We start from the raw sequence: 7,788 nt of genomic DNA, 5'->3' as shown, positions 1-7,788 counted from the left end.
AATATATGTATAATCATATATAAATATATATGTATAATCATATATATGTATAATAATATATATGTATAGTCATACATATAAATATATATGTATAGTCATACATATAAATATATATGTATAGTCATACATAAATATATATGTATAGTCATACATAAATATATATGTATAGTCATACATAAATATATATGTATAGTCATACATAAATATATATGTATAGTCATACATAAATATATATGTATAGTCATACATAAATATATATGTATAGTCATACATAAATATATATGTATAGTCATACATAAATATATATGTATAGTCATACATAAATATATATGTATAGTCATACATAAATATATATGTATAGTCATACATAAATATATATGTATAATCATACATAAATATATATGTATAATCATATATATATTTATATATAAATAAATAAATATATATATATATATATAAAAAGCCTGGACCCTGCACAGAACGCTTTATACAGGGCCGTGATGTGGGAGAACTACAGGAACCTGGAGTCTGAGGGTGAGGAAAATGTCCCTCCAGACATTTTATATATATATATATATATATATATATATATATATTTGAAATGGGGTACCGTTCTTCTCACCCAGTCTGGAGTCCAGTAGCACGATCTCAGCTTGCTGCAACCTCTGCCTTCTGGGTTCAAGCGATTCTCCTGCCTCAGGCTCCCCAGTAGCTGGGATACAGGTGCCCACGACCACACCCAGCTCATTTTTGTATTTTTAGTAGAGACGTTGTTTCATCACTTTGACCAGGCTGGTCTCGAACTCCTGACCTCAGGTGATCTGCCCACCTCGGCCTCCCAAAGTGCAGGGATTGCAGGCATGAGCCACTGTGCCCCACCTTTTTAAAAATTTTATTTTTTATTTTTGAGAAGGAGTCTCGCTCTGTCACCCAGGCTGGCGTGCAGTGGCCCGATCTCGGCTCACTGCAAGCTCTGCCTCCCGGGTTCACGCCATTCTTCTGCCTCGGCCTCCCGAGTAGCTGGGACTACAGGTGCCTGCCACCACGCCTGGCTAATTTTTTGTACTTTTAGTAGAGACGGGATTTCACTGTGTTAGCCAGGATGGTCTCGATCTCCTGACCTCGTGATCTGCCTGCCTCGGCCTCCCAAAGTGCTGAGATTGAAAGCGTGAGCCTCCGCACCTGGCCAATTTTTATTTTTATTTTACTGAGATGGAGTAGTTGCTCCAGCTATAGTGCACTGATGTTATCTTGGCTCACTGCATCCTCTGCCTCCTGGGAGAAGAGGGGTTTTCACCATGTTGTTCAGGCTGATCTCAAACTCTTGACCTTGTGATCTGCCTCCCTCCACTTCTCAACGTGCTGGGATTACACGCTCGAGCCACTATGGCTGGCCCTGACTTTCTTTTCTTTAAGCCGCTGGACTTTGTCATCTCTGAGACTGCACTTGTATTTTAGCTCATCCAGATAATGAATATCATGTGTTAGGCTGAACATAATATCTAACGTATTTATAGAGAAAACACTATATTTAGTTTTTATTTGTAAATTTTTTACTTAGGGGATCTTGAAATCTCTCATGGAAAAGTACAATAAAATGCAACAATAGAGAAAAAATGTTCAAAAATACCTTAATAAGGGTTTGTCAGAACATATTTTTTGGCCCAATCGATACTTAATTTCTCATTTCTCATTTCATGTGAAGGTGATAACTCCTCCATAATGTTTTATTTAAACGTGTTTCTCATTTTAGGGATGCTTGACTTTCAGAGACGTGGCTATAGAGTTCTCTTTGTTGGAGTGGAAAAGCCTGGACCCTGCACAGAACGCTTTATACAGGGCTGTGATGTGGGAGAACTACAGGAACCTGGAGTCTGTGGGTGAGGAAAATGTCCCTCCAGACATGAGGAATCTGTCCTTGTGTATCTTGGCTTTTCCTGGTTTTGTATTCTCTTTTGTGATTTTGCCCCATACGTGCTTTTGATGTACACAGCTGGGATTCCAGGCACGTGCCACCACGCCCGGCATGTTATTTTGTATCTTTAGTGGAGATAGGGTTTTGCCATGTTGGCCAGGCTCATCTCGAACTCCTGACCTCCATACCCACCCGCCTCGGCCTCTAAAGTGCTGGGAATTACAGGCTTGAGCCACCGCACCTGGCATTGTTCATTTTTAACAAGAAAAGCTTTGTTCAGTTTGTTGTGGGATCAACCCTGTAACAGTTACAGTTGTCATCATTCTTATTGAGGGAGCTTGTGAGGTTGAATGAAATTCCCATATTTTAGTTCTTTTTTTTTTTTTTTTTTTTGAGATGGAGTCTTGCTCTGTAGCCCAGGCTGGAGTGCAGTGGCACGAACTCGGCTCACTGCAACCTCTGCCTCCCGGGTCCCAGTTCAAGCAATTCTCCTGCCTCAGTCTCCTGAGTAGCTGGGATTGCAGGCACATGCCACCATGCCCAGCTCATTTTTGTATTTTTAGTAGAGACAGGTTTTCACCATGTTGGCCAGAATGGTCTTGAACTCCTGACCTCGTGGATCCACCCGCCTTGGACTTCCAAAGTGCTGGGATTACAGGTGTGAACCACCGTGCCCGGCCTTCCCATATTTTAGTTCTACTGTCATTTGTTTAAGACACAGTGGCTTTCAACTTGTTCATTTCTATGTGTTATATATTTCATAGAAATACATATACTTCTATGTATTATATATTCATTTTTTTGCAGTAAGGAGTTCAAGACCAGTCTGGCCAGCATCGCAAAACCCTGTCTCTACTAAAAATACAAAACTTAGCCAGGCATGGTGGTGTGCACCTGCAGTCCCAGCTACTCGAAAGGTTGAGGCAGGAGAATCGCTTGAGCCCAGGAGGCAGTTTGCAACGAGCCGAGTCACAGTGGCTTTCAACTTGTTCGAGTCTTTTCAGCAGTGCGATCTCAGCTCACTGCAATCTCTGCCTTGGGTTCAAGCAATTCCCCTGCCTCGGGGTCCAGAACAGCTGAGACTACAGGCGGAATCCACCATACCCGGCTAATTTTTTGTAATTTTGTTCACAAGGCAATTCATACTGGAGAGAAACCTTACAAATGTAAAGAATGTGGCAACGTTTTCAGTTGCAGATCACACCTTGCAATGCATAGGAGAATTCACACTGGAGAAGCCATACAAATGTAAGGTTTGTGAAAAGGTTTTTGGGCTCAATTCACTCCTTGCAGAACATACTGAAATTCACACTGGAGAGAAACCTTACAAGTGTAATGAGTGTGGCAAAGCCTTTAGGGTGAGGGCATCGCCTATTCACCATCAAGCAATCCATGGTATAGTGAAAGCTCACAGATGTAATGACTGCCACAAAGTCTCCAGTAAAACTACAATGCTTGCAAATCATTGGAGAACCTATAATGAAGAGAGATCTTACAAGTGTGATAAATGTGGCCAATTTTATAGTCATCATTTATACCTTGCAATTCATCAGTGAACTCATACTGGAGAGAAACCTGTGACAAAGTTTTCAGTCGCAAATCACAGCTTGAAAGACATAGGTGAATTCATACTGGAGAGAAACCATACAAATGTAAGCTTTGTGACAAGGATTTTGGGTGTGATTCACACCTTGCAGGACATACTAGAATTCACCCTGGAGAGAAACCTTACAAGTGTAATGAGTGTGGCAAAGCCCTTAGTGGGCAATCACCACTTACTCACCATCAGGCAATCCATGGTGTAGGGAAAGTTTACTAATGCAATGATTGTCACAGTGCCTTCGGTAAAGGTAGAACTGTTGCAAATCATTGGAGAATCCGTAATGAAGAGAGATCTTACAAGTGTAATAAATGTGGCAAAGTTTTCAGACATTGTTCATAACTTGCAGTTCATCAGCGAACTCAAACTGGAGAGAAACCTTACAAATGTCATGATTGAGGCAAGGTCTTCAGTCAAGCTTCATCCTATGCAAAACATAGGAGAATTCATACAGGAGAGAAACCTCACAAGTGTGATAATTATGGCAAAGCCTTTACTTCACGTTCACAAGTCATTAGGCATCAGAGAATCCATACTGGACAGAAATCTTACAAATGTCATAAGTGTGACAAGGTTTCAGTCTGAGGTCACTCCTTGCAGAACATCAGAAAATTCATTTTTGAGATAATTGATGCACATGCAATGAGTATAGCAAACCATCAAGCATTAATTGTCATTAGAGTCAATTCAGCATTGACTTGAGTTTGAGTTGATTTAACATTGAGTTCAAGCATTAATTGATGTTAAAGTGTTTATGTTAAGAGGATTGGGCCAGGCATGGTGGCTCATGCCTGTAATCCCAGCACTTTGGGAGGCCAAGGCAGTTAGATCCCTTGAGGTCAGGAGTTTGAGATCAGCCTGGCCAACAGACGTGTGCCACTTTTCGCAGCCAGTTTTTTGTTTCTTTAACACAATCTGATAGGGATTTTTATGGGTACCGTGTTGAATCTAAATCACATTGGGTTATATAATCATTTAGCAATATTAATTTTTCCAAAACATCAATATGGGTTCTATCTCTATTTATATATGTTTTTAATCATTTTGATCAGTGTTTGTGGATTTCAAGGTACAAACATCTCACCTCTTTACATTTATTCCTTAGTATTTCTTACTTAAATTTCTCTAGCAAATGGAACTGTTTTCTTAATTTTCTTTTAAAATTGTTTATTTTTAATGTATGGAAATTCAACTAATTTTTGCTGCTGATATTGTATTCTGCAAATCCACTGAATGTGTTTATTAGTTCCAGTAGTATTTTGGTTGACTCTTTGGATTTTTTCCACAGAAGATCATGTCATCTACAAACAAATACAATTTTTTTTCTTTCTTTCTGATTTGGATGAGTTTTCATTTTTGTTTTGTTTGTTTGTTTGTTTGTTTTTGACAGAATCTCACTCTGTCGCCCAGACTAAAGTGCAGTGACATGTCAGTGCATTACAAAAGAGTGGTGTCTCCATAATTATGCTTAGAAATCTGTGGTGCATGAGTGGAAAAACTGTTGAACAGGATCCTAGGAGAACTAGAATGACAAAGTTTTAGCCTACTAAAACTAGCAAGACGTAGTCCTTACTGCTCACGCATGAGTCATGATCTTAAGATGTTTACAGTTAAGGAAAGCAGCTTAATAGTACCTGCAAGAACAAACTCCTACAGAAAAACAATGTCCAGATGACTCAATATCCCATGACAGTCTATGCTTCTAAAATAATTACAGTCATGCTTTCAAGTACTTGCACACTAAAATACCAAGAATAGCTTTCTTTTCTTTTCTTTTCTTTTTTTTGGATGCCGTTTCACTCTTGTCATCCAGGCTGGAGTGCAATGGCACAATCTTGGCTCACTGCAACCCCCGCCTCCCAAGTTCAAGCGATTCTACTTCCTCAGCATCCTGAGTAGCTAGGATTACAGATATGTGCCCCCAGGCCTGGCTAATTGTTGCATTTTCAGTAAAGACTGGCTTTCACCATGTTGTCCAGACTGGTCTGGAACTCCTTACCTCAGGTGATCCCCCTGGTACAGCCTTTCAAATTGCTAGTATTGCAGGAGTGAGCCACCGGGACCGCCTAAGGATAGCTTTAAATCAACAAAATAATAAGTTTTGTTAGAGTGTCAGCAGACCGGCAGGTAGACATATCTTAGTTTTTACCTAGGCGCCTATGTAAGAAAAACAGGCTGGGTGCAGTGGCTCATGCCTGTAATCCCAGCACTTTGGGAGGCCGAGGCGGGAGCATCACGAGGTCAGGAGATCGAGACCATCCTGGCTAACACGGTGAGACCCCGTCTCTACTAAAAATACCAAAAATTAGCTGGGCGTGGTGGCGGGTGCCTGTAGTCCCAGCTACTCTGGAGGCTGAGACAGGAGAATGGCGTGAACCCAGGAGGCGGAGCTTGCAGTGAGCGGATATTGCGCCACTGCATTCCAGCCTGGGTGACAGAGCGATACGCCGTCTCAAAAAAAAAAAAGAAAGAAAAACTTAAAGAGGAGGAATTTCCTTTGTTTCTGAGGATACCCTACTTTGTAACTGGTAGCGTGTAGTGCAATAAAATGTAGTTTCCTAATATCAATTTAAAAAAAAAACAGTTTACCTGTAAGTAGGAAGACTACCCAGCCCCAGAGATAAGACCTTTTGGCATCATTGTCCCTTCTTACGGAGTGATAATGTAACCTTCGTTGAAGTGTATCAATCCATAACCAATCAAGTTGCTGCAGCCTATGCACTGGTCTTGAATGGAAAATGTGTTGATTCTGCTAAAGCTTCTCTGTTTTTCCTTGTGTGTGAAACCTTAACATCTCTACATGGGAACACGGGCCCCCTTCATTTGGAGTTGACGTTTCCAGGTGGCTATCCTCAAGCTTTGTGTTCCAATAAACTCTATAATTAATCATGTATTCTGGATTTTATTATTTACTGCTGACGTCAGTTTCTGTCGGATTGTAGGAGCCTCAATAGAGAGGGCACCTGTCGCCATGTTGTAAAACTCACACTTGTCAAAAAGACGTGGGTTAATGTATTTCCCCTCCTTCTGCATGAAGCTCGTTAGCTGACACAGATGGTCACCTCCATTACCAAGTAGAGCCAGGATGAACTATGTGCGACCAAAGACTTGTCAAGTCCTCTTCCCTGAGGACTGATTAGTGTTTATCTTGAAAACATGTACTTAATGGGTTGTATAGAACAGTGAAGTTTCTTTCTCTCTTTTCAACCTCTCAGCTCTTTGCCTCTATTTCCCAACACATTCTGGTCTAAGGCTTATTTACTAATAAAATGGTTTTTATTTCTTCCTGTTTTGTCATGAAGATGATTTCTCATTTTGGGGAAGATGTTTTAGTTTTCAATTGTATTTTCTCAACATTTAAAAAGCAAAGTAAAGAGTATTTCTTGGGCCAGGCACAGCGGCTTATGCCTGTAATCCCAGAACTTCGGGAGGCCGAGGCAGGCGGATCACTTGAAGTCAGGAGTTCGAGACCAGCCTGTCCAACATGATGAAACCCCGTCTCTACCCAAAATACAAAAATTAGCCGGGCATGGTGGCGTGTGCCTGTAATGCCAGCTACTCCAGAGGCTGAGGCAGAAGAATCGCTTCAACCCAGAAGGCAGAGGCTGCAGTGAGCCGAGATGTCACCATTGTACTCCAGCCTGGGCGACAGAGAAATACTCAGTCTCAAAAAAAAAAAAAAAGAAAGAAAAGAAAGAAAGAAGAAAAGAAAAGAAAAAATGTAAATAAAAAGGAGAAAGTAACAGATCTCTTTTACAAATGTGCTGGGACAACTAACTGGATATCCATATGGAGAAGAGTAATGTGGTATCCCTATCTCACACAAGCAAATTTAGTTTGTGTATTTATTTTTAGAGACGGAGTCTGGCTCTGTCGCCCAGGCTGGAGTGCAGTGGCTCAGTCTCAGCCCACTGCAAGCTCCACCTCCCATGTTCACCGCATTCTCCTGCCTCAGCCTCCTGAGTAGCTGGGACTACAGGCGCCCGCCACGACGCCCGGCTAATTTTTGTATTTTTAGTAGAGACGGGGTTTCATCGTGTAAGCCAGGATGGTCGCCATCTCCTGACCTCGTGATCCGCCCGCCTCAGCCTCCCAAAGTGCTGGGACTACAGGCGTGAGTCACCGTGCCCGGCCTGATAAAAATTTTATTTTAAAAATTAAAAAAAAAAAGAGAGACTGCGGGAGGGAATGTTACATTGTCGCGCAGGCTGTCCTGGACCCCCAGGCTGAGCGATCCTCCCGCCGCTGCTTCCTGAGTAGCTGGGACCTGAGG

General features: G+C 41.5%; 1 pseudogene; it reads left to right on the top strand.

Annotated features, from left to right (window-relative positions):
• Positions 1-3,539: 3,539 nt before the first annotated feature.
• On the top strand, positions 3,540-6,401 carry LOC101123993 (putative zinc finger protein 137; annotated as a pseudogene).
• The last annotated feature ends 1,387 nt before the right edge of the window (positions 6,402-7,788 follow it).

This window comes from Gorilla gorilla, chromosome 20 (genome assembly GCF_029281585.2).
Source record: "Gorilla gorilla gorilla isolate KB3781 chromosome 20, NHGRI_mGorGor1-v2.1_pri, whole genome shotgun sequence".
In the NCBI taxonomy this organism is placed as follows: domain Eukaryota; kingdom Metazoa; phylum Chordata; class Mammalia; order Primates; family Hominidae; genus Gorilla; species Gorilla gorilla.
This window is presented reverse-complemented; position numbering and strand designations above follow the sequence as displayed.